The 22,533-nt window shown below is 43.3% G+C and overlaps 1 protein-coding gene across 2 annotated transcripts in view; it reads right to left on the bottom strand.

Moving 5' to 3' along the window:
* The window catches only part of RAD54L2 (RAD54 like 2), a 110,995-nt gene extending 88,802 nt beyond the window's left edge, over positions 1 to 22,193 (bottom strand). Inside the window, exon 1 of one of the 2 annotated variants that reach the window (XM_012460624.2) lies at positions 22,160 to 22,193. The gene's annotated coding sequence lies outside the window, so the exon portion shown is untranslated. Of the gene's footprint in view, positions 1 to 19,406; positions 21,919 to 22,159 lie in introns of those variants that run through there. The other variant, XM_012460623.2, reaches the window with a different exon arrangement.
* Positions 22,194 to 22,533: the final 340 nt, after the last annotated feature.

The raw sequence follows: 22,533 nt of genomic DNA, 5'->3' as shown, positions 1-22,533 counted from the left end.
AGGGATAGATTTGAAATATAACCTAACTGACTATTCTCTATAGTTAGTTAGTAACAAAGTTCCTTTCCTTTAAGACACAATGACTTAGGGTTAAAAAGCATCCCTTCTAAAGGGGTGGGTCTCTTTCCTTCTTCCTCTGAGCCTAGCTGGAACCATCTCTGAGGCAAAAGTCTCACTTGGCCTCTCTCTGGAAGGCTCTAGGCATGATCAATGACATAAATAAATGGCACCCCACAAGGAGGTAGAAATTGGACTCACCAGCTTTACCTCTTTCTGTGTGTGGATGTGGCCCAGTTATGAAGAATCTTGTAAAGAGACTTATGTATCCATCTAGATTACATATTTCACTATTACTTCATGGCCAAAGTTATTCTAACCTGTGCCCACTTATTCCATTTTAGGCTCCTACACACACACACACACACACACACACACACACACACACACACACACACACTTCAGCATTATGGAAATACGAGAGCTTAAGATTTGTATCATCTTTTTGTTGTTGTTGTTTTTTGAGACAGAGTCTTGTTCTGTTGCCCAGGCTGAAGAGCAGTGGCACAATCATAGCTCACTGCAACCTCCACCTCCCAGGTTCAAGCAATTCATGTGCCTCAGCCTCCCAAGTAGCTAGGATTACACGGGTAAGCTACCGCACCCAGCCTTTTTTTTTTTTTTAAGACTCCAGCTGGGCACAGTGGTTCATGCTTGTAATCCCAGCACTTTGGGAGGCCAAGGCGGGTGGATCACGAGGTCAAGAGTTCAATCAAGACCAGCCTGGCCAATATGGTGAAAATCCATCTCTACTGAAAATACGAAAATTAGCCAGGTGTGGTGGCGTGCACCTGCAGTCCCAGTTACTCGGGAGGGTGAGGCAGAATTGCTCCACCCAGGCTGGAGTGCAATGGCACAAGCTCAGCTCACTGCAGCCTCCTTCTCCCAGGTTCAGGCAATACTCTGTCTCAGCCTCCTGAGTAGCTGGGATTACAGGTGTCCACCACAATGCCTGGCTAGTTTTGTATTTATAGTAAAGACAGAGTTTCACCATGATGGCCAGGCTGGTATCGAACTCCTGACCTCAAGTGATCCACCTGCCTCGGCCTCCCAAAGTGCTCAGATTATAGGCCTGAGCCACCATGCTTGGCCAGATTTATACCACTTCTAACCAGTCACAGTTACTTTTGTATAGCGCCCTGTAAATCTCTCTCTAGTCTAACGCTGGACATAAATACTGAAGAAAATAGTGATATGTGAATATTAGCAAAGATAGATTAGAAAGAAAGTGTATACTTCACCTAAAACCAAAATAGCAAAGTAGAAAAAAGGCTTTTTTTTTTTCGAGATGGAGTTTCGCTCTTTCACCCAGGCTGGAGTGCAGTGGTGCAATCTCGGCTCATTGCAACCTCCAAAAAAGGCTTCTTTTAAACTAATACTCCTATAACTTCTCTGGGGAAAAGCATATGGATCCTGGACAAAACACAGACTATATAGATTTTGCAAGTAAGAAGACCTGCAAAAAAACTTTACTCCCAAAAGTAAATAAATAAATAACAAAAAATAAAGTAAAAAAGGCCAGGCGCAATAGCATGTGCCTGTAGTCCCAGCTACTCAGGAGGCTGAGGTGAGAGGATCACTTGAGCCCAGGAGTTCTGGGCTGTAGTGTACTATGCTGACCAGCTAAGTTCAGCATCAATATAGTGACCTCCCAGGAGAGGGGGACCACCAGGATGCCTAAGGAGGGGTGAACCGGCCCAGGTCGGAAATGGAGCAGGTCAAAACTCCCGTGCTGATCAGTAATGGGATCGCACCTGTGAACAGCCACTGCACTCCAGCCTGGGCAACACAGCAAGATCCCATCTCTAAAAATAAATAAATAAATAAAGTAAAAAAGGAAAAAACAAACCCCTATATCTGTAAGTGGAAAATAACAGATGTTAATTCTTGGGAAGAAAGAGCATCAGTCAGAGACTAGAAAATGTCATGTTCATGTGCATGCATGCATGTGCATATACCCAGCTATGCATGTCCCACCACTCATCAGATAAATAATCTATTCAAGGACAGGTGCAGTGGTTCACGCCTGTAATCCCAGCAGATCAGCTGAGGTCAGGAGTTTGAGACTAGCCTGGCCAACGCAGTGAAATCCCATCTGTACTAAAAATATAAAAATTAGCCTGGCGTGGTAGTGCACCTATAGTCCGGCTACTTCAGAGGCTGAGACAGGAGAAGCTCTCGAACCCAGGAGGCAGAGGTTACAGTGAGCCCAGATCGCACCACTGCACTCCAGCCTGAACAACAGAGTAAGACTCTGTCTTAAAAAAAAAAAAAAAGCAGCTATTCCACAGAGACAATGCCAAATTTCATTAGACACCACATGAGAAGTACAAAGACCAAAATAATTCATACGTGGACTTTACGGTCAGGAAATATTGTCACAGTAGAGGGAACGAGGGGCAAAGCCTGGGATAAACTAAAAGCTTGAGAAAAAAATTTTTTTCTTGAAACGGAGTCTTGCTCTGTCACCCAGGCTGGAGTGCAGTGGTGCGATCTCGGGTTACTGCAACCTCTGCCTCCCAGGCTCAGCCATTCTCCTGCCTCAGCCCCCTGAGTTGCTGGGATTACAGGCTTACGCCACCACACCCAGCTAATTTTTGTATTTTTAGTAGAGACAGGGTTTCACCATGTTAGCCAGGATGGTCTCAATCTCTTGACCTTGTGATCTGCCCACCTCAGCCTCCCAAAGTGCTGGGATTACGGGTGTGAGCCACTTCGTCCAGCAGAGAAAATATTTTAATGGAAAAAGCAGCTGGCTTTTATTTTGGAGGAAAAAAAAATGATGATCAAAGGGAAAGGTAGAAAGGCTAACTATTTAGTTCAAAGCCTACACATTTTCTGGCAGAGCACGACGGCTTACACCTGCAATCCCAACACTTTGGTAGGCCAAGGCAGGTGTATCACCAGAGATCAGGAGTTCAAGGCCAGCCTGGGCAACATGGTAAAACGCCATCTCTTCTAAAAATACAAAAATTAGCTGGGCATGAAGGCGTGCATCTGTAATCCCAGCTACTCAGGAGGCTGAGGCAGGAGAATCACTTGAACCCAGGAGGTGGAGGTTGTAGCAATCGTAAGCCAAGATTGCGCCACTGTACTCCAGCCTAGGTGACAAAGCAAGAGTTCATCTCAAAAAAAAACTACAGAAAGTAGCCAGACACGGTGGCAGGTGCCTCTAATCCCAGCTACTCAGGAGGTTGAGGCAGGAAAATCCACTTGAACCTCAGAGGCGGGATTGTAGTGGGCCAAGATCATGCCATTGCACTCCAGCCTGGGTGACAAGAGCAAAACTGTCTCAAAAAGAAATAAATAAAAGCCTATGCATTTTCTGCATAAAGACATCATGCCAATGACAAAACATTGATTCTTAAAAATAAAATTTTGCCAGGCGTGGTAGCTCACGCCTGTAATCCCAGCACTTCAGGACGCCGAGGTGGGCGGATTACGAGGTCAGGAGTTCATGACCAGCCTGGCCAACACGGTGAAACCCCATCTCCCCTAAAAATACAAAAATTAGCCAGGCATAGTGGCAGGCACCTGTAATCCCAGCTATTCGGGAGTCTGAGGCAGGAGAATCATCTGAGCCTGGGAGGCGGAGGTTGCAATGAGCTGAGACCAAGCCACTGCACTCCAGCCTGGGCAACAGAGCAAGACTCCGTCTCAAAAAAAAAAAAAAATTAAAAAGGCTGGACACAGTGGCTCACGCCTATAATCCCAGCACTTTGGAGGATCACTTGAAGCCAGGAGTTTGAGAACAGCCTGGGCAACATAGTGAGATCCTGTCTTTATAAAAAACTAAAAAATCATCTGGGCATGGTGGTACACGTCTGTAGACCCAGCTACTCAGGAAGGTGAAGTGGAAGTATTTTGAGACCAGGAGGTCAAAGCTGCAGTGAACTGTGATCACATCACTGCACTCCAGCCAACAGAGCGAGACTGTGTCTTGAAAATACAGTAAGCCAGGTGTGGTGGCTCATGCCTGTAATCCCAGCACTTTGGGAGGCCGAGGCAGACGGATCACGAGGTCAAAAGATGGAGACCATCCTGGCCAACATGGTGAAACCCCATCTGTACTAAAAATACAAAAATTAGCTGGATGTGGCAGCATACGCCTATAGTCCCATCTTCTCGGGAGGCTGGACAGGAGAATCTCGCTTGAACCTAAGAGGGGGAGGTTGCAGTGAGCCAAGATCATGCCACTGCACTCCAGCCTAGGCGACAGAGTGAGACTCTGTCTCAAAAAAAAAAAAAAGAAAGAAAATATAATAAAAGAAATAATAAAACTTTAGCATATTAAAAATAAATAAATAATTTAAAAGACACTGTGCCAGGCACTGTGATGCACAACTATATGCATCAAAGAAAAAAAGTCAGATACGAACAAAAAGTAGTAAGACTATTTGACTCAAAAATAGAATCAACAAAAATATCATTTTTGGCATCAAAGAAGTCTACATCATTTTGTAAAAATAAATAAACATAAAGCTGTCAGAACTTTAAATTATTCTGAGCCTTGAGAGGAATGTGGTTATGCTGCCTGAGTGACTTGGCATGCAGCTGTAACTTCTGGATGTTTTCTATAAATAATTAGGAAGACCAGTGGCACTAGAGCTAACACCTTTCAGATCCCTGCACCTCCTAATGGAGTAATAAAGTAATCTAGCTTGAAATGTAGCAATCTGTAACCAATCAAATGGCTGTAGATATGCACTGGTCCAGTAAGAAGTACCGGAAAATGTTATAATCCTGCTAGAACTTCTTTGTCTCTACCTATATAAGTGGAACCTTAACTCCTCCACTTTGGAATGCTGACCACATTTGTTTGGAGTGTTTCCAAGTGGTCATCCTCAAGCTTCGCACTCAAATATTTAACTCCATACTTAATCATATTCTCTGAAATGCAATATTTAAGGTTGACAATTTGAATAAACACCAAATCAAATCTAATCATAATATAAAATTACATCCCTAATACAAAAATGAAAGCACTACAGTCCCCACCTGGAAATTTACAATGCATTTTCTTCCCTAATTACATGAAACATTCTGCCTGAACACTCCTACACTCTCCAACCTGGTACTCTGCTGCCCAAGGATACTCATTCATCCTGGGGCAGTTAAGAGTACCATGTAGGTCTGCATGGTTTCTAACCATGGGGCTACAGCCTGGAATTAAACCCCAAATCCCTGCCTCACCAGCGCTCACTGTGTCAACCCATAGCAGTTGGCAACCACTGTCTCAGACAATCTAGTTGACTGAGAATAAAGAATAAAAGTGGAACACCTAGAGAAAACTGCCAAATCTCAAGCAAAGAGACTCTAGGCCTGCATTTAAGTAGGAGGGTTAATTAAATTACAATCTTCTGGTCATTCAGTCAACAAGTAGTTATTAAACATTCTTGTGACCTGGTCTCAAGTAGACATTTCACCAGCACTGCAGCCAAAATAAAAATGTCCATCCAAAAAAAGGAAGAGGAGTGAATGACAGAAAAAGGACAGGATGAGGAGCTAATCCTCCCTCCTGCTCACCACAGTATACAAGAATGAGGAGTGCAACTCACTGTTACATAACAGTGAAGCTGAACAAAAGGCCCAACTAAGTCAATGGTGACAGCTGCAGAATATTATAAACCAAGGCTGGAGGCTGCCACTCAGCCATACTAAGTAATTAACTACAAATGCCCCACACCACAGCCACTTCCATTTCTAGAATCTCATCATCTCTCCCACAAAAGATAAAAAACATGAGATACCATAACAGTTCTGAGACGAGTGCACCTTCACATCCAAATGTCCCTGTTTTTAAGATAGTCCTGTTCTTTTTTTTTTTCCTCTTCTTTTTTCTTTTTGAGACAGGGTCTTGCTCTGTCACCCAGGCTCAAGTGCAGTGGCACCAAGATAGCTCACTGCAGCCTCAACCTACTGGACTCAAGGGGTTCTCCTGCCTTATTCCTGCACTAAATTATTTTTTGTGCTAGCTTGGATATGATGTACTGAACAGGCCTCTACTTAGATTTTTTACTACATATTAATACAATACCAACTGGACTTAACTCTTTACAGTAAATAAAATGTTAAAATTAAAAGAATAATTACATATTTTGAGCTTGGATAGATTCTGAAAACCACCACTCACATAAAAGGATGAAAAGGACCCATGCCGTTTTACAAACACCTTTAGTGCTGCTACTATCGTGATCAATAACTATGAAATATGCGATTTCAAATTTCAGAATTAACACAAACCAAGATTAAGTGTGTCATTTTATAGCTTCCCTACTCATTTTTGCAGCAAACACCTGAAAATTATTATCTGCGAAAACAAAAAATTTGAAAAGTTAACAAAAAAAAGTACTGAGAGGAAGTACTTCAATAACTGGTACAAACTAACAAGACAACATAATGAAAAAGGTACATCTAACAAGTTGGACAAGAACTTCCTACTTGACACCTCGGCAGTTAAAAGACCCTGCAAATTACCCCACTGCAAAACACCTAGAAATGTGGATAAAATTGTAATAACCATTCTTTTTAAATGATTCACAGCTATGCTTATAAAAAGGTAATATAAACCCCCAAGGACCAAGAATGAAAAACAAACTGAAAAAACCTGGGAGGCAGAGGTTGCGGTGAGCCAAGATCACACCATTGCACTCCAGCCTGGGCAACAAGAGTGAAACTGTCTCAAAAAAAAAAAAATGTATATAAAAATTAGCCGGGCATGGTGGCACACACCTATAATCTCAGCTACTGGAGAGGCTGAGGCACAACAATTGCTTGAATCTAGAAGGCAGAGGTTACAGTGAGCTGTGATTGCACCACTGTACTCCAGCCTGGGTGACACAGCAAGGCTCTATCTTAAAAAAAATAAAAATAGGCCAGGTGCGGTGGCTCAGGCCCGTAATCCCAGCACTTTGGGAGGCTGAGGTGGGCAGATCACCTGAGGTCAGGAGTTTGAAACCAGCCTGGCCAACATGGTAAAACCTCGTCTCAATCAATCAATTAATACAAATTCCAGCCAGGCATGGTGGCCCATGCTTGTGATCCCAGCATTTTGGAATGCCAAGGCAGGAGGATTACTTGAGCCCCAGGAGTTTAAGACCAGCCTAGGCTACATAGCAAGACCCCATTTCCATAAAAATGTATTTAAAAAATATATATATATATATTAAATACACACAAATCCTCAGTTCTCACCAATAGTGACTGCTATGGACTGTACTAGGTTATGACAGTGGAGCCTGCAGGGGTAGAGGGTAAAGCCTTCATGAGATGGGATTAGTGCCCTTAGATGAAACATAAGAGAGATGATCTGTCTATCTGCCACATGAAGAGACAGCAAGAAGGCATCCATTTGTAAATCAGGAAGAATGTCCTTACCGAGAACTGAAACAGCCTTCATCTTGAACTTAATCAGCCTCCAGAACTATGAGAAATAAATTTTTGATATTTGAGCCACCTCATCTATTTTCCTTTCACAATATTTTGTTATTTCAGCCTCAAGTAAGACGGTGACATTGTGTAAGTGACTGTCACCACTTAACTGAAATAATAGCTTCACCCTCATAGTGTTATTGTAAGGGCTTTACATATGCTTTAAAGACACTCTCCAAGTGACAGTGATACTATTAGAAACCTAGCTTTTAGGAACCCCAGCTACAGGAATCATGGAAGGATCTTTAGCTGGAGAGATGGGTAAATGGCAGTCCTTTCAGAAGGATTTCAGAGATGAGAGAATGGAGGAAGGAAAATCAGTTGTCCTAAGTCAGGACTAGGCTGGAAAGCCTGGGTTAAGGGGAAGGCAAAAAAAAAAAAAACACCCAGAAAGAATAAAGCAGGCATAAGACATCACCAAGGAAAACCCAACAGAAGTTTCTGCATAGGAAGGAAAGAGATGAATTAAAAATAAGGCTGAAGGCTGAGTGACTGTAAAAATGACAGCCTGCCCTTCACCAAAATCAGGAAGAACAGCAGACAGTTTCGGGAGAATGGGGGAAAAGGGGAGAATAAAGAATTCCATGAAAAATATTTAGAGGGATAAGTGGCCAGGCGTGGTGGCTCATGCCTGTAATCCCAGCACTCTGGGAGGACGACGCAAGCAATCACGAGGTCAGGAGTTCAAGACTAGCCTGACCAACATGGTGAAACCCTGTCTCTACTAAAAATATAAAAATTGGCCAGGTGTGGTGGCACACGCCTGTAATCCCAGCTACTTGGGGCTGAGGCTGGAGAACAGCTTGAACCCAGGAGGCGGAGGTTGTAGTGAGCCAAGATCACGCCACTGCACTCCAGCCTGGGTGACAAGTGAGACTCCGTCTCAAAAAAAAAATTTTTTTTAATTAAAAATTTAAAAAAATAGACTGGGTGTGGTGGCTCACATCTACAATCCCAGCACTTTGGGAGGCTGAGGCAGGTGAATCACCTGAGGTCAGGAGTTCTAGACCAGCCTGACCAACATGGAGAAATCCCGTCTCTACTAAAAATACAAAATTAGCCAGGCATGGTGGCACACGCCTCTAATCCCAGCTACTGGGGAGGCTGAGGCAGGAGAATTGCTTGAATCCGGTAGGCAGAGGTTGCGGTGAACAGAGATTGCACCATTGCACTCCAGCCTGGGCAACAAGAGTGAAACTCCGTCTCAAAAAAAATTAATTAATTAATTAATTTAATGAGGGATAAGTGCTAGAAAATCAATGTATCAATGAGCTAATCAGCAGTAGACATGTTTTGGACAGGAAGGCAGTATACTAGTTATGAGTACAAGCTTTAGGATGAGATGGTCTGGTTCAGAATCCCAGCATTGCCACTTTCTATGTACCGAACATGAAATAAGTTACATAATTTCCCTAAATCTTGGTTCCTTCATTTATAAAATGAGAAGAATAATAGTACATATCTCGTAAGATTGTTTTATAAATTAAGTAAAAAAAAAAACAACAAAGCATTTACCATAGTCCTTAGTACATGATAAATTAGCTTTCAATAAATGCTAGAGATTTCCTTCAGCTATCCCATGATAAGACTTTTACCAGCTATGCTTTGGAGAAGCAGAGAAGCTAAATAATTTTATCCCAAAGAGTCAGAAAATTTTCCTTGAGTAAACCAGGAGAGCAAAGAACTCCTTGAATTTTGAAATCAAGGAATTTGTATCTGAATTAGGACAATTAACATACCATTTCATATCCGAGGCCTTCTTCATTCCTGTCTATGGAACCATCACATCCTTAGGACAACTGGCTTTAAAAACATTTGCAGCTGGGCATAATGACTCATGCCTGTAATCCCAGAACTCTGGGAGGCCCAGGTGGGTGGATCTCGAGGTCAGGAGATGAGACCATCCTAGACAACATGGTGAAACCCCATCTCTACTAAAATACAAAAAATTAGCCAGGCATGGTGGCGCATGCCTGTAGTCCCAGCTACTGAGGAGGCTGAGGCAGGGGAATCACTTGAACCTGGGAGGCAAAGGTTGCAGTGAGCCAAGATCACCCCACTGCACTCCAGCCTAGTGACAGAGCAAGTCTCCATCCAAAAAAAAAAAAAAAAATTTGCATAAATGTTCTTACTTAAAACGAAGTCAATTTTTATTTTAGTTCACTCACTTATTCAACCAGTATTTATTGTAAAACCATCAGTACAAAAAATTGTGGGCCAGGCATGGTGGCTCACACCTGTAGTCCTAAACACTCAGGAAGCTGAGGAAGGGGGTCGCTTCAGCCCAGGAGTTTGAGGCTGTAGTGAGCAAGGATCGTGCCACTGCACTGCAGCCTGAATGACAGAGCAAGACCCAGTCTCAAACAAACAAAACAACTAAAAAATTGTGCTAAACATTATAGATGAAAAAAAATTTTTTTTAAGAGAGTCTCACTCTGTCAACCAGGCTGGCATGAGGTGGCATGATCTTGGCTCACTGAAACCTCCTCCTCCTGGGTTCAAGCAATTCTCCTGCCTCAGCCTCCCAAGTAGCTGGGATTACAACCTGCACCACCATGCTTGGCTAAATTTTGTATATTTTGCTCAAGCCATGCAGTTAGTGTCAGAGACTGAGCTGCAGCCCATCATCTTTGCTGATCTCGGTGTCCTCAGCAAGAAGCGTGAAAGTGCTAGACTAGAGGCTGAAGTCCTATCCAGATTTATTTAAAAGCCTGTCAGCTGCAAGAAGATGGTTTCAGAAATGTCTTATTCAGCATATCCTGAATCACATCTATCATCCTGCCCCACAGACCAATTTCTAACTACCCTAGCCTGTCCTCTCCTGGGAAATCCAGGGTTCACCCCTACAGTTCTTTCTTCTCTTTTGTCTTCAACATAGGGCCAGTTATTCGTGACTAGTTCTTCAGTTAATTCCAATTCCTAGCTCATCCCAGAATACTCTTTTGCCCCCTTTCATCTTTGCATCTGTATTCACATACGAGTAATTTTTTTTGGCTGTATTCAGGGTGTTTCTTCTGATCCTATGTTCTGAGAGACCAGCCTGGGAAACATGGCAAAACCCTGCTCTACAAAATATACAAAAATTAGCTGTGCAGGGTGGCATGTGCCTGTGGTCCCAGCTGCTCCTGGGGCTGAGGTGGGAAGATTGCTTGAGCCTCGGCAGATGAAGGTTGCAATGAGCAGGGATTGCACCACTGCACTCCAGCCTGGGCAACAGAGCAAGACCCTGTTTAAAAAAAATAAAATAGAATATTCTTATTGATTAAAGATAAACACTCAGTGTCAACGTCTAGGATCTAGCTTTAAAATATGCCAACAGGCCGGGCGTGGTGGCTCACGCCTATAATCCCAGCACTTGGGAGGCCAAGGAGAATGATCACTTCAGGTCGGGAGTTCTAGACCAGGCTGACCAACATGGAAAAAAACCGTCTCTGCTAAAAATACAAAAATTAGCTGGGAGTGGTGGCGCATGCCTGTAATCTCAGCTACTGGGGAGGCTGAGGCAGGAGAATTGCTTGAACCCGGGAGGTGGAGCTTGCAGTGAGCCGAGATTGTGCCATTGCACTCCAGCTTGGGCAACAAGAGCGAAAATCCATCTCAAAAAAGAAAAAAAAAAAAAAAAAAAAAATATATATATATATATATATATATATATATATATATATATGCCAACAACAGCCTGGTGCAGTGGCTTACACCCTGTAATCCCAGCACTTTGGGAGGCTGAGGCAGGAGGATGACTTGAGCCCAAGAGTTTGAGACCAGCCTGGGCAATGTGGTGAGACCCCATCTCTATAAAAATATAAAAATTAGCTGGGCATGATGGTGTGCACTTGTAGTCCCAGCTACTTGGGAGTTGAGGTTGGAGAATCCTTTGAGCTAGGAGGTCGAGGCTGCAGCAAGCCATGCCACTGCATACCAGCCTAGGCAACAGAGTGAGACCCTGTCTGAAAAAAAAAAAGGCCAACAACAACAAAAATTAGGAAATATATTGAAAAAAATGGGGCAGTATTGATAACTGTTGAAATTGGGTGACAGATACATGAGGGTTCATGATGCTACACTCTCCACAGTTGTACATGTATGCCACCATGTGCACCATCCCTCCCAGAAAGGATGATGGGAAAGGGGGAGTTGGTCAGAACAAGGAGAATAAACAACAGAAAAAGAATCTTTGGTCCAAGCAACTAGGAACTCACCTCAGAGATATTGCTCAGGAGGAATGTAGGACCAGAAGCCAAACAACAAAGGCTTAAGAAATATATAGATAAAGCACTTGGCTGGCACTGAGCAAGGTGGCCCACACCTGTAATCCCAGCACTATGTGAGCCCAAGGTGGGAGGATCACTTGAGGACAGGAGTTAGACCAGCCTGGGCAACACAGGGATACACTCTCTCTATAAAATAAAAAAAAGTAAAACCTAGCCAGCCAAGGTGGCAGCCACCTAAAACAACAGCATGTGCCTGGGAGGTTGAGGCCACAAGCCACTGCACCTATAGCCTGGTGAAAGAGTGAAACCCTGTATCAAAAAAAAAAAAAAAAAAAACCAGTTGGTAAGGATATGGTAGTAAATCTTAATAAGAAAATGATAAAAATAAACCAAAGGAGGATAGGAGGGAGAAGGCTAGAAGGCTAGGCTACCATGAGAGGCACAGAGCTAAGAAATTACTGAGGTCCATGGCCTGGCACAGTGGCTCACGCCTGTAATCCCAGCACTTTGGGAGGCCGACACAGGCGGATCACAAGGTCAGGAGTTCAAGATCAGCCTGGCCAATATGGTGAAACCTCTTCTCTAAAAATAAATAAATAATTTTTTAAAAAAAGAAAGAAATTATTGTAGTCCTACTGTTTACATAGGAAAACACAAAAGGGGAGGGGATCAAGGCTAGAAAAGACTATAGGAAGACCTTAGAAAGGATATAACAGATAAATCAAGGTTACAGAAGAAACAGGAATAGATAAAATTCAACTGGGTCTGAGTCACAGCACCAGAAAAAATTTTTTAAAAAAAATTCAATTGGAAGGGGTTAGATTGAAAAAAAAATGAAGACCATCTCTTCTGGGAGAAAGAACATATAGAAAGGTAACATTCTGAAACTAGAATGCAAAAGGGACCATGTAATATCTCAGTTAAGGGAGGAGACTGACATTCAACAATTTGACTTTAATCTCAGCTTGTCACCATTGTTGAAGCTGACATAAGTAAAGTACTTGTGTCTGGGGGTAAATACAGGCATATGCTGTTTCATTACTGTCAATGAAATGAGTCTAACTATAAAAGATTTAAGGCCAGGCACAGTGGCTCACACCTGTAATCCTAGCACTTTGGGAGGCCGAGGTGGGTGGATCACCTGAGGTCAGGAGTTCAAGACCATCCTGGCCATCATGGGGAAACCCCATCTTGGGAAAAAAAAAAAAAAAAAAGATTTAAAGAGATATATTTTGAGACAAAAAAGAATGACCATGGCCTAAGGCATGGTTTCAACAGGTCCTGCTAACATGTGCCAAAGGTGGCTGAGTTACAGCTTGGTTTTATATTTTTTTTGGGGGGGAAATGGAGTCTTGCTCTGTCACCCAGGCTGGAGTGCAGAGGTGCAATTTCGGCTCATTGCAATCTCTGCCTCCCCTGGGTTCAAGCAATTCTCCCGTCTCAGCCTCCAAGTAGCTGAGATTACATGTATGCACCACCACCATGCCTGGCTAATTTTTGTATTTTTAGTAGAGACAAGGTTTTACCATGTTGGCCATGCTGGTCTCCAACTCCTGACCTCAGGTGATCCGCCCACCTCAGCCTCCCAAAGTGCTGGGATTACAGGCATGAGCACCATGTCCAGCCAGTTTTATATATTTTAGAGAAACATACAACATCAATCAATATCTGTGAAGTATACATCAGTTCTGTCCAGAAAGGTAGGACAACTACAGTAGGGGAGGGGAGAGGCATTACAGATCATAGATTAAAAGATTTTTCTGGGGCCAGGCATGGTGGCTCATGCCTGTAATCCCAGCACTTTGGGAGGCCGAGGCAGGTGGATCACGAGGTCAGGAGATCAAGACCAGCCTGGCCAAGATGGTGAAACCCCATCTCTACTAAAAATATAAAAATTAGGTGGGCGCAGTGGTGGGCACCTGTAATCCCAGCTATTCAGGAGGCTGAGGCAGGAGCATCGCTTAAACCCAGGAGGCAGAGGTTGCAGTGAGCCAAGATCACACCACTGTACTCCAGCCTGGGCAACAGAGCAAGACTCAGTCTCAATTAAAAAAAAAAAAAAAAAAAAAAAAAGGACTTTTCTGATTGGCAATTGGTTGAAAGAGTTATCATCTAAAAATCTGGAATCAATACAAAGGAGTGTCTGGGATCGCCAAAATGGCTCACATCTGTAATCCCAGCACTTTGGGAGGCTGAAGCAGGCAGAACACTTGAGGTACATGAATCACTTGAGGCCAGGAGTTCGAGACCACCCTGACCAACATGGCAAAATCCTGTCTGTAAAAAAAAATACAAAAGTTAGCCAGGCATGGTGGTACACACCTTTCATCCCAATAAAGCATTTTAAAATTAAGATACGCACACTTGGAAGGCTGAGGCAAGAGAATCACTTGAACCTGGGAGTTCAAGGAACCTGCCTCTGGGAGGCAGAGGCTGCAACGAGTAGAGATCGCACCAAGAGGCTGGGTGTGGTGGCTCAGGCCTGTAATCCCAGCACTTTGGGAGGCCAAGGCCAAGGTTCAAGGGATTCTCTTGCCTCAGCCTTCTGAGTAGCTGGAATGAAAGGTGTGTGCCACCATGCCTGACTAACTTTTTTATTATTTTTAGGGACAGGGTTTTGCCATGTTGGCCACAGGGGTCTCGACCTCCTAGCCTCAAGGTGGATCACAAGGTCAGGAGTTCAAGACCAGCCTGACCAGATGGTGAAACACCACCTCTACTAAAAATAAAAAAAATAAAAAATAAACAGCTGGGCGTGGTGGTATGCACCTGTATTCCCAGCTACTGGGGAGGCTGAGACAGAATTGCTTGAACCTGGGAGGCAGAAGTTGCAGTAGGCCCAGATGGCACCACTGCACTCAAGCCTGGGTGACAGAGCAAGACTCTGTCTCAAAAAAAAAAGAAAAGAAAAGAAATGAGTGTCTGAGTTAAGACCAGGGATAGTGGAGACCAAGGTTCTTATTAAGTCTTGAAGGTGGTGCCCTTAGAGACAACAGATGGTAAATGTTTCCTATTCAGACCTTTAAAAGGTACTAGACTGTCAGGTAATCTCTTCAGGACTGGCAGGGCCTGGAAGGGAAAAGATCTAGTTGTGTTTATAGAGATTTTTTTACAGATGCAAATTTTCCACCACAAAAGATGGTTTTGCACATTTCAAAATACAGCAAAGAAATATATTTTGGGGTAAAATATTTTGATTTCTTCATCTGTCTTTCTTTTTTTTTTTTTGAGACGGAGTTTCGCTCTTGTTGCCCAGGCTGGAGTGCAATGGCACCATCTTGGCTCACTGCAACGTTCACTGCCCAGGTTCAAGGGATTCTCCTGCATCCCAAGTAGCTAGGATTACATGTGTACACCACCAAACCCAGCTAATTTTGTATTTTTAGTAGATAGGGTTTCACCATGTTGGCCAGGCTGGTCTTGAACTCCTGACCTCAGGTGATCCACCTTCCAAAGTGCTGCAATTACAGGTGTGAGCCACCACGCCCAGCCTACAGAGATACCTTTCATGAGAGGAAAAGCTGATCAATGCAGCAAACTTCACTCTTGTCTTATTTTTAGAAATTGCCACAGCTACTCTAACTTTCAGCAATCACCACCCTGATCAGTCAGCAGCCATCAATGTCTAGGCAAGACTCTCAACCAGCAAAAAGATTACAAGTCCTGAAGACTAAGGTGACTGTTAACATTTTTTGACAATAAAGCATTTTAAAATTAAGGTATGCACACTGCTTTTTTAGACATAATGCTATTAGGCTCTTAATAGACTATAGTATGGTGTTAACATAACTTTTTTTTTTCCTCTAAGATGGGATCTTGGTCTGTTGCCCAGGCCAGAGTGCAGTGGTGCAATCATAGCATCACTGCTGCCTTGAACTCCTAGGCTGGCAAGTGATTCTTCCACCTAAGCTTCCAGAGTAGCTAGGACTAAACAGGTGTACACTGCAACACTCAGATACTTTTTAAAAACTTTTTTGTAGAGACAGGGTCTTGTTATGCTGCCCAAACTGATCTTGAACTTCTGGCCTCAAGTGATCCTCCCTCCTCTACCTTCCAAAGTACTGGGATTACAGGCATAAGCCACTATGCCAAGCCTGTAAACATAACTTATATATGTACTGGGAAACCAAAAAATGTGTTTAACGGGCTTTATTGCACTATATGCTTTATTGCAATGGTCTAGAACTGAACCTGCAATATCTCCAAAGCATGCCTATATTCAGTATGTAAGCTGCTATAATAATTATTATTATTAAAGCCAAAGTTAAAATTCCTAATAGTCAAAAAATTCTCACAAATCAACAAAACAAACCAGCCAAAAAGTTGACAAAGGACAAGAAATGAATACATACATGAAATAAACACATGAAAAGATGTTCATCCTCTTCAATAAGGAAATGTAAATAAAAATTAGTTACCTAGGCTTCAAATTGGCAAAAATCCAAAATATTGATTCCCAGCCAGGCATGGTAGCTCACACCCGTAATCCCAACACTCTGGGAGGCCAAGTGGGATCATTTGAGCCCAGAGGTTCAAGACCAGCCTGGGCAATATAGTGAGACTTCATCTCTACAAAAAACGGACATGGTGGTGAGCACCTGTAATCCGAGCTACTCAGGAGGCTGAGGTGGGAAGATCACTTGAACCCAGGAGACAGAGGTTGTAGTGAGCCGTGATTGTGCCACTGCACTGTAGCCTGGGAAACAGAGTCAGACCCTGTCTTTAAAACAAAAATAAATAAATAAATTGATTCCCATTCTAGCAAGTATAGCTAGATACCTAGGTAAATAAATAAATAAATAAAAATATTGATAAAGTTCAGTGCTAGGGGAGAAATATAAACTGATACAAGCTGTTGAAAGTAATTCAATAATATCTAACAAAATTTTAAACATGCATAACATTTGACACAGAAATTCTACTTATAGAAATGTATCCTACAGGCCAGGCACGGTGGCACAAGCCTATAATCCCTGGACGGTGAGAGGCTGGCCAACATGGAGAAAACCTGTCTCTACTAAAAATACAAAATTAGCCAGGCATGATGGCATGCACTCATAGTCTGAGCTACTTGACAGGCTGAGGCAGGAGAATAGCTTGAACCCAGGAGGTGGAGGTTGCAGTGAGCCTAGATCATGCCACTGCATTCCGGCCAGGGCAACAGAGCAAGACGTCTCCAATCAATCAATCAATCAATCATTATCCATTCCCAGCAGGTGGCAGCTTACCAGCAGTTGTCTGGATACCCTGCAGCCCAAGCTAACTAGATACTTCTTTACATATGAGGACAAAGCACTCAGAGCAGTCAATGGCCTGCAGAAGAGCAGATAATACCAATGAAGAATTGTCACATTTTCTCCCAAACAAAATGTTTGCAAGACATTTTCTTGCAAAAAAAAAAAAAAAAAAGCAAGTAATAGCCCTCCAGCCTCAAAATTATGAAAAAATGAATAAGCAACACATTTTCATAACAAAGTGTTGCCTTTAACTACCTGGAAATACAAAGGCAGAGGTACTACTTCAGCCAGGATCAGATGCAGCCATGAAGTCAGAACTCTCATCACACCACTAGCTCCACAACAAATGGTTTCCTGTTATTTCATAAGCAGAGGTCATTCATTTGTTCACTCAACAAACATTTGCCAAGTAGCTACTCTGTGCCAGAAATGGTCAGGTGCTGGGATATAAACAAGACAAGGTCCTGCCTTCAAGTAGATAATAAACTAGGCATGGGAAACACACAAAAATACCAAAACATAGTAAAAAGGAATTTGAGGAAAAAAATACAAATAATTTTTTAAAAATACCAAAACTTAGCAGGACAGTGTGATTATAAAAGCTTGCATAGACTGTAATGTCATACAGAAGAGAGGCATTCTGCTGAACCTGGAGGGAATCAAGGAAGCCTTTTATTAAGAGAAGGTGGTGCCTGAACTCCTGGTTCAAGCCTTAGAGTCAGCCAAGCTGTAGAATGGAGAGCGAAATAAGCAGAAGAAATAGACTGAGAATGCTGGAACCTTCAAGGAGTTCAGTATAACTGAGCCTTAAGTGCCAGAGAATTGTGGCAGAGAAAAAACTAGAAAGGAAGATAAAGGGGCAAGGTCATAAAGGTCCTTATGAGATGCTGAAGCAGAGACAGGACAGGGTCTAGATGTTTGAGACCCAGAAGTATATTATTTTTTTTTTCTTTTTCCTTTTTTTTTTTTTTAAGACGGGGTTTCACCATGTTGGTCAGACTGGTCTTGAACTCCCGACCTCAGGTGATCCACCCGCCTTGGCCTCCAAAGTGCTTGGATTACAGGCGTGAGCCACCACGCCCAGCCAGAAGTATATTATTTACTCTTAACTGGAATTAAACACCACCGGAATGGAGGGGGCATTTGACTAAGGCAAGACTGGAAGAGATTAAGGACCAGTTATTTCAAATCACTTCTGGCCTCTACTTATTTTTCTCTTGAATATTAGTGGGACTTTTTTTCCCTTTCTTATTGGGAAAAAATAAAACTGAACAATTCTATAACAAAGTCTGTGAGCCGTCTGTTCATCAAAAACATGTCTGAACAGAGTGCTAGATTCTACCAAAGTAGCCCCAATTAAAGAAGATGACGAATCTCTCCTGCATCTGGAGAATTCCTGGCAAAAACACCAAAGCCAGGTCTCTGGTGCCAGCAGAAGAAAGCTAGAGAAATGTCCTGATCAGGGGCCATATAGAACACAATGATGCCTGGTATACAGCAGTGTTCTGTCAATGGGAATGCCCATTGTTCCCAAACGAGAACATGCCAAACAGTTACCTCCTGGCTTCTCCATATAAACTGTCAGGAAAAAACCTTCTACTGCCAGGAATGACCTTGGACTTTATAGTACGGACTCCTGCCTACCAGCACTGAATAAAGACATCCTCAAAATTCCCTCACCTGTCCAGAGCACCAGCAGGTGCAGACAGTTGCCTTCCTCACCTGACATGGAAACTGAGCCCCTGAACCCTGCACAGTACCACAGCACTCAGCCACATTCCTACTACTACTACTACTACTAAGATTAGAGGTCCTATATAATAATACACATAAACTACTACTAACAGCCAGCACTGACCACCCTCAAAGCTCGAGACCCTCATCTCCATGCCTCAATGCAACCCGCAAAGAACATTATATTAGGCCCATTTTACAGATGGAAAAACAAAACAAAACCAAAGCTCAGAGAGGTTAACAGCTTATCCAGGGTCAAAAATTGAGCAAGAAAAAGTAGGATGACTCCAAAAACCAAGTTCTTCCCATTGTACTAGGCACTTCTCTCAGACTTTTGCTAAAGAAATAGAAAACTCTAAGCCTTATTTCCAAGAGTTTCTGAAGTTGATCCATTTAACTAAGAGGTGGCCAAAAATGTGTCTTTACACAATCACCTTGCCTCCAAGGCAACAAATAAACAAGTTTTTATTTTCTTTGATAAAGTGAATAGTCCAGATGGAAAATGAGAGATATTTTGAAGAATTTATTTATAATCTAAATACCTTGATTTTACATTTCTTCATTTATTTTTTCCCAAGATATATACAGAGAGAAATAGAGAAGACAGCAAAAAGCAGAATTTCATTTTACTAGATCTTGAATGAAGAGTAATAAAGCAAAAAAAAAATCAGATTTACATTATATTTTATGCAGTAAAAATTAAGAGGCAAGTGACTTCAAAAAGACTGAGCCTTACCTCAATCTTACTCCTTCTTTTCCAAGGGACAGCACTCCAAGTGATCAGCAGACACTTCCAGCCTACATACAGTGAACCAGACATAGGGAATAAGCAACGCCTTCATGCTCCCAAAACCACAGTGGGAAGGAGTGTGATGGCTTCCTGGGGAACCTGAACACATATAGTATTTATAAATCACTGCTCACTGAGACACACACCAAAACAAAATGTTTTACCTGTGGTTTGTCTACAGGAGTACTTAAATTTAACAGGTGTATAAAATAATGCAAAAATAATCCCATACTAAAATGAACTCACAGTGATAGCTAAACTTATTCCATGGAAATGTTAGGATAATTGTCACATTAATGTTAACATTAGATGTTAAGATAATTGTTTATAATTAATACATTATAAAAACTTTATTCAACAGTTTTACTGATTAAAAGTTTGATGTATCTTAATCACTTCTTTCTTCATAGACCTATAGCCACCTCTAAACCAGGAACTACCACTAACAAAATTTTAAAAATATCATCAGCATTGTGGAAGTGCCCAAAGCAGTGCCTGGCATAATGCAATAAATGTTGGTTTATGAAAGAATGAATGTAGAGAAAGAATACTATTTTTTTTTTTATTTTTTTGAGTCAAGAGTCTCGCTTCATCACCCAGGCTGGAGTGTAGTGACACAGCTCACTGTAACCTCTGCTTCCCAGGTTCAAGTGACTCTTGTGCCTCCCTCAGCCTCCCGAGTAGCTGGGACTACAGGCATATGCCACCACGCCGAACTAATTTTTGTATTTTTAGTAGAGACAGGGTTTCACCATGCAGGCTTGAACTCCTGATCTCATGTGATCCACCTGCCTCGGCCTCCCGAAGTGCTGGGATTACAGGTGTTAGCCACCACACCCTCAGCCAAGAGAGAAAGAATACTACTGAAGAAAAATAATCATTTAAAACAAGGAAAAAAAATAATGTTTACAATAATGAGAACCATCAGTCCAACTACAAACAGAATTACCTAACATCACACTTGAAAATTTTTACTAGACTCCAGTTAGGCTATACTTCCTGCCACTCTAAACTCAGAAGGTACAATGATTCCGATACTGTTTTTGTTCATGTAGTGTTCCCTTTAATATCTCACCTACAGATAACACAACAACTTTTGCCTGAATAATACATACAGAGCTCTGGCCCACAGCTGCAACCCTCAGAGTTGGAGTTTGCACACTGTCTTTCAATGATACAGATTGTCACAGGGAGACAGTGTACATGCCAAGTTCATTGAAGATGGATAATACTTCTAGTGAAGATAATGTCCTGTGAGAGTAAACAAGGATGCTGAAATGAGAGTCACTAAGATTGAACAGATTTAACGTACTCACTTCATAGCAGTATGAGAAAACAAAATTTCAAGGATTTAAGGATGGAAAGAGCATTTAATAACAAAAATGTTAGGGTTACTGTATCCTTCTTTAGTGTTGCATACATTAAACAATGGCACACAAATTAGTGAAAACAAGCTTTTAAATTAATTTAGATTTATAAGAATTGGACTGAAAATGCCTGGAACTTACATGTATGATGAAGTCTAAGTTTGTCTATCATTACAAACAATAGCCACAGTGCTGAAAAGAAAGTATGAGTCACAATTCAAAAACAACGGAAGAAAGAAAAAATTGAACAGAGAAAAGCTTTGGATCCAAATACCATAGAGAAATTTCCTTACTTAAAATGTTGTCAATGACAGCCACCACTCTGACTTGGAGTAAGAAAGGTCCACACTGTCCTCTACATGGGAACAAACTCATCTAACCTCACATAACCCTTCCAGTTGCATCCACCTCAATGTTCGGCCACCAATATAGTCAGCCACATTCCCTAGCAAGCAACGGGAATCCTAACAGATCTGAGTCACCCGCTCCCACGCAGTAAGAGGTCATTCTCCATCAGGAAGCCCACTTTGCAAAGTTTCCTTGTTCATCTCCTCAGGCTGCCACCACCATGGCCCACATAAAGCTGATTATCCAATCTCAGTCGACTATCAACTCTCCTCTACACTCCCCAAACCACAACTCCCACCGGCCTCACCCTAAAGACAAGACAGCTAGCACTACTCACCGTGTGTCACTACTCACTCTGTGATAAGTTCCTTGTCTGAGAACCACTCCTCGTCAGGGTGCATCAGAGCCCCGGAGGATCCAGCTCTCTGCTTAACTCTCCTGTGCCGAGCAGAGCTCCTGCCTTTCCAGGAACTAATCACCAGTTACCTCAGAGAAGCTAAACTCTCAATGCCTCTTCTACCCCAACCCGACCCCTATCTGCCAAATTCCCAGAACGAGGGGGTCGGGGAGACGCAATCCAGATGCGCCTTAGGGATTAGACACACAGAGGCCCCTAAAAATCCAAATACTTCCCCTACCCGACACCGCGCTCTGGTCATCCACCCGGCCGGCAGCATCCAGCGCCATGAAAGCACAGCGACCACAGTTAAGTCCCCGTGTCCCTATGACTCCCTTCCCCGGCTACGAAATCCTCAAATATCAAACCACTGAGGCCCCAGGTCGAGGCCCAAGACCCCAGCCAAGCCTCCGGCCACTGGAGTTTCCCGGGTTGGACCCCGTGCCCCGAAGGCCCAGGCCGCTGGGTCCATCTAGCTGCCCACAGCCACTGCATGCCAGGAGCCCAGGCCGCGTCCCCAGTCGGTCCCCATTGTTGCGGGACCCTGCGGCCCTGGCCGGGAGCGAGGGACCGGCACCGGCTCTCACCTCCTGCGCCGCGACTCCGGGCCGCGCCGGACCGCGCAGGGCTGAGGAACCTCACGTTCCGCTGTGCCCGCCAAGGCAGAGTCTGCGGCGGCGGGGGCGGGGGCGGCGGCTGAGGCGGGAAGCAGCCGGCCAGGCCCGGGCGCCGCGGGCTGGCTCTGGCCAAGCGTCGGTCTCCACCGGCGGCGGCGCTCACCAGCCTCCGCTCGCGGTCCGCGCCAGAAAGTGTCCCCCTCCCGGCCCGCGCGCCCGACCGCACGGACGGGAACAAGCGCCGCGGAGAGGAAAGTTCCGCTGAGAGCCGACTGAAGGCTGTTCGCTACGCGGGATGTAAGGCGATTCCAGCCTGGACAGGACCGTTTCTGGAGTGAATGCCG

Source organism: Aotus nancymaae, unplaced genomic scaffold, assembly GCF_030222135.1.
Source record: "Aotus nancymaae isolate 86718 unplaced genomic scaffold, 86718_ANA_hifiasm-v0.15.2.pri h1tg000067l, whole genome shotgun sequence".
Taxonomy (NCBI): Eukaryota; Metazoa; Chordata; class Mammalia; order Primates; family Aotidae; genus Aotus; species Aotus nancymaae.
This window is presented reverse-complemented; position numbering and strand designations above follow the sequence as displayed.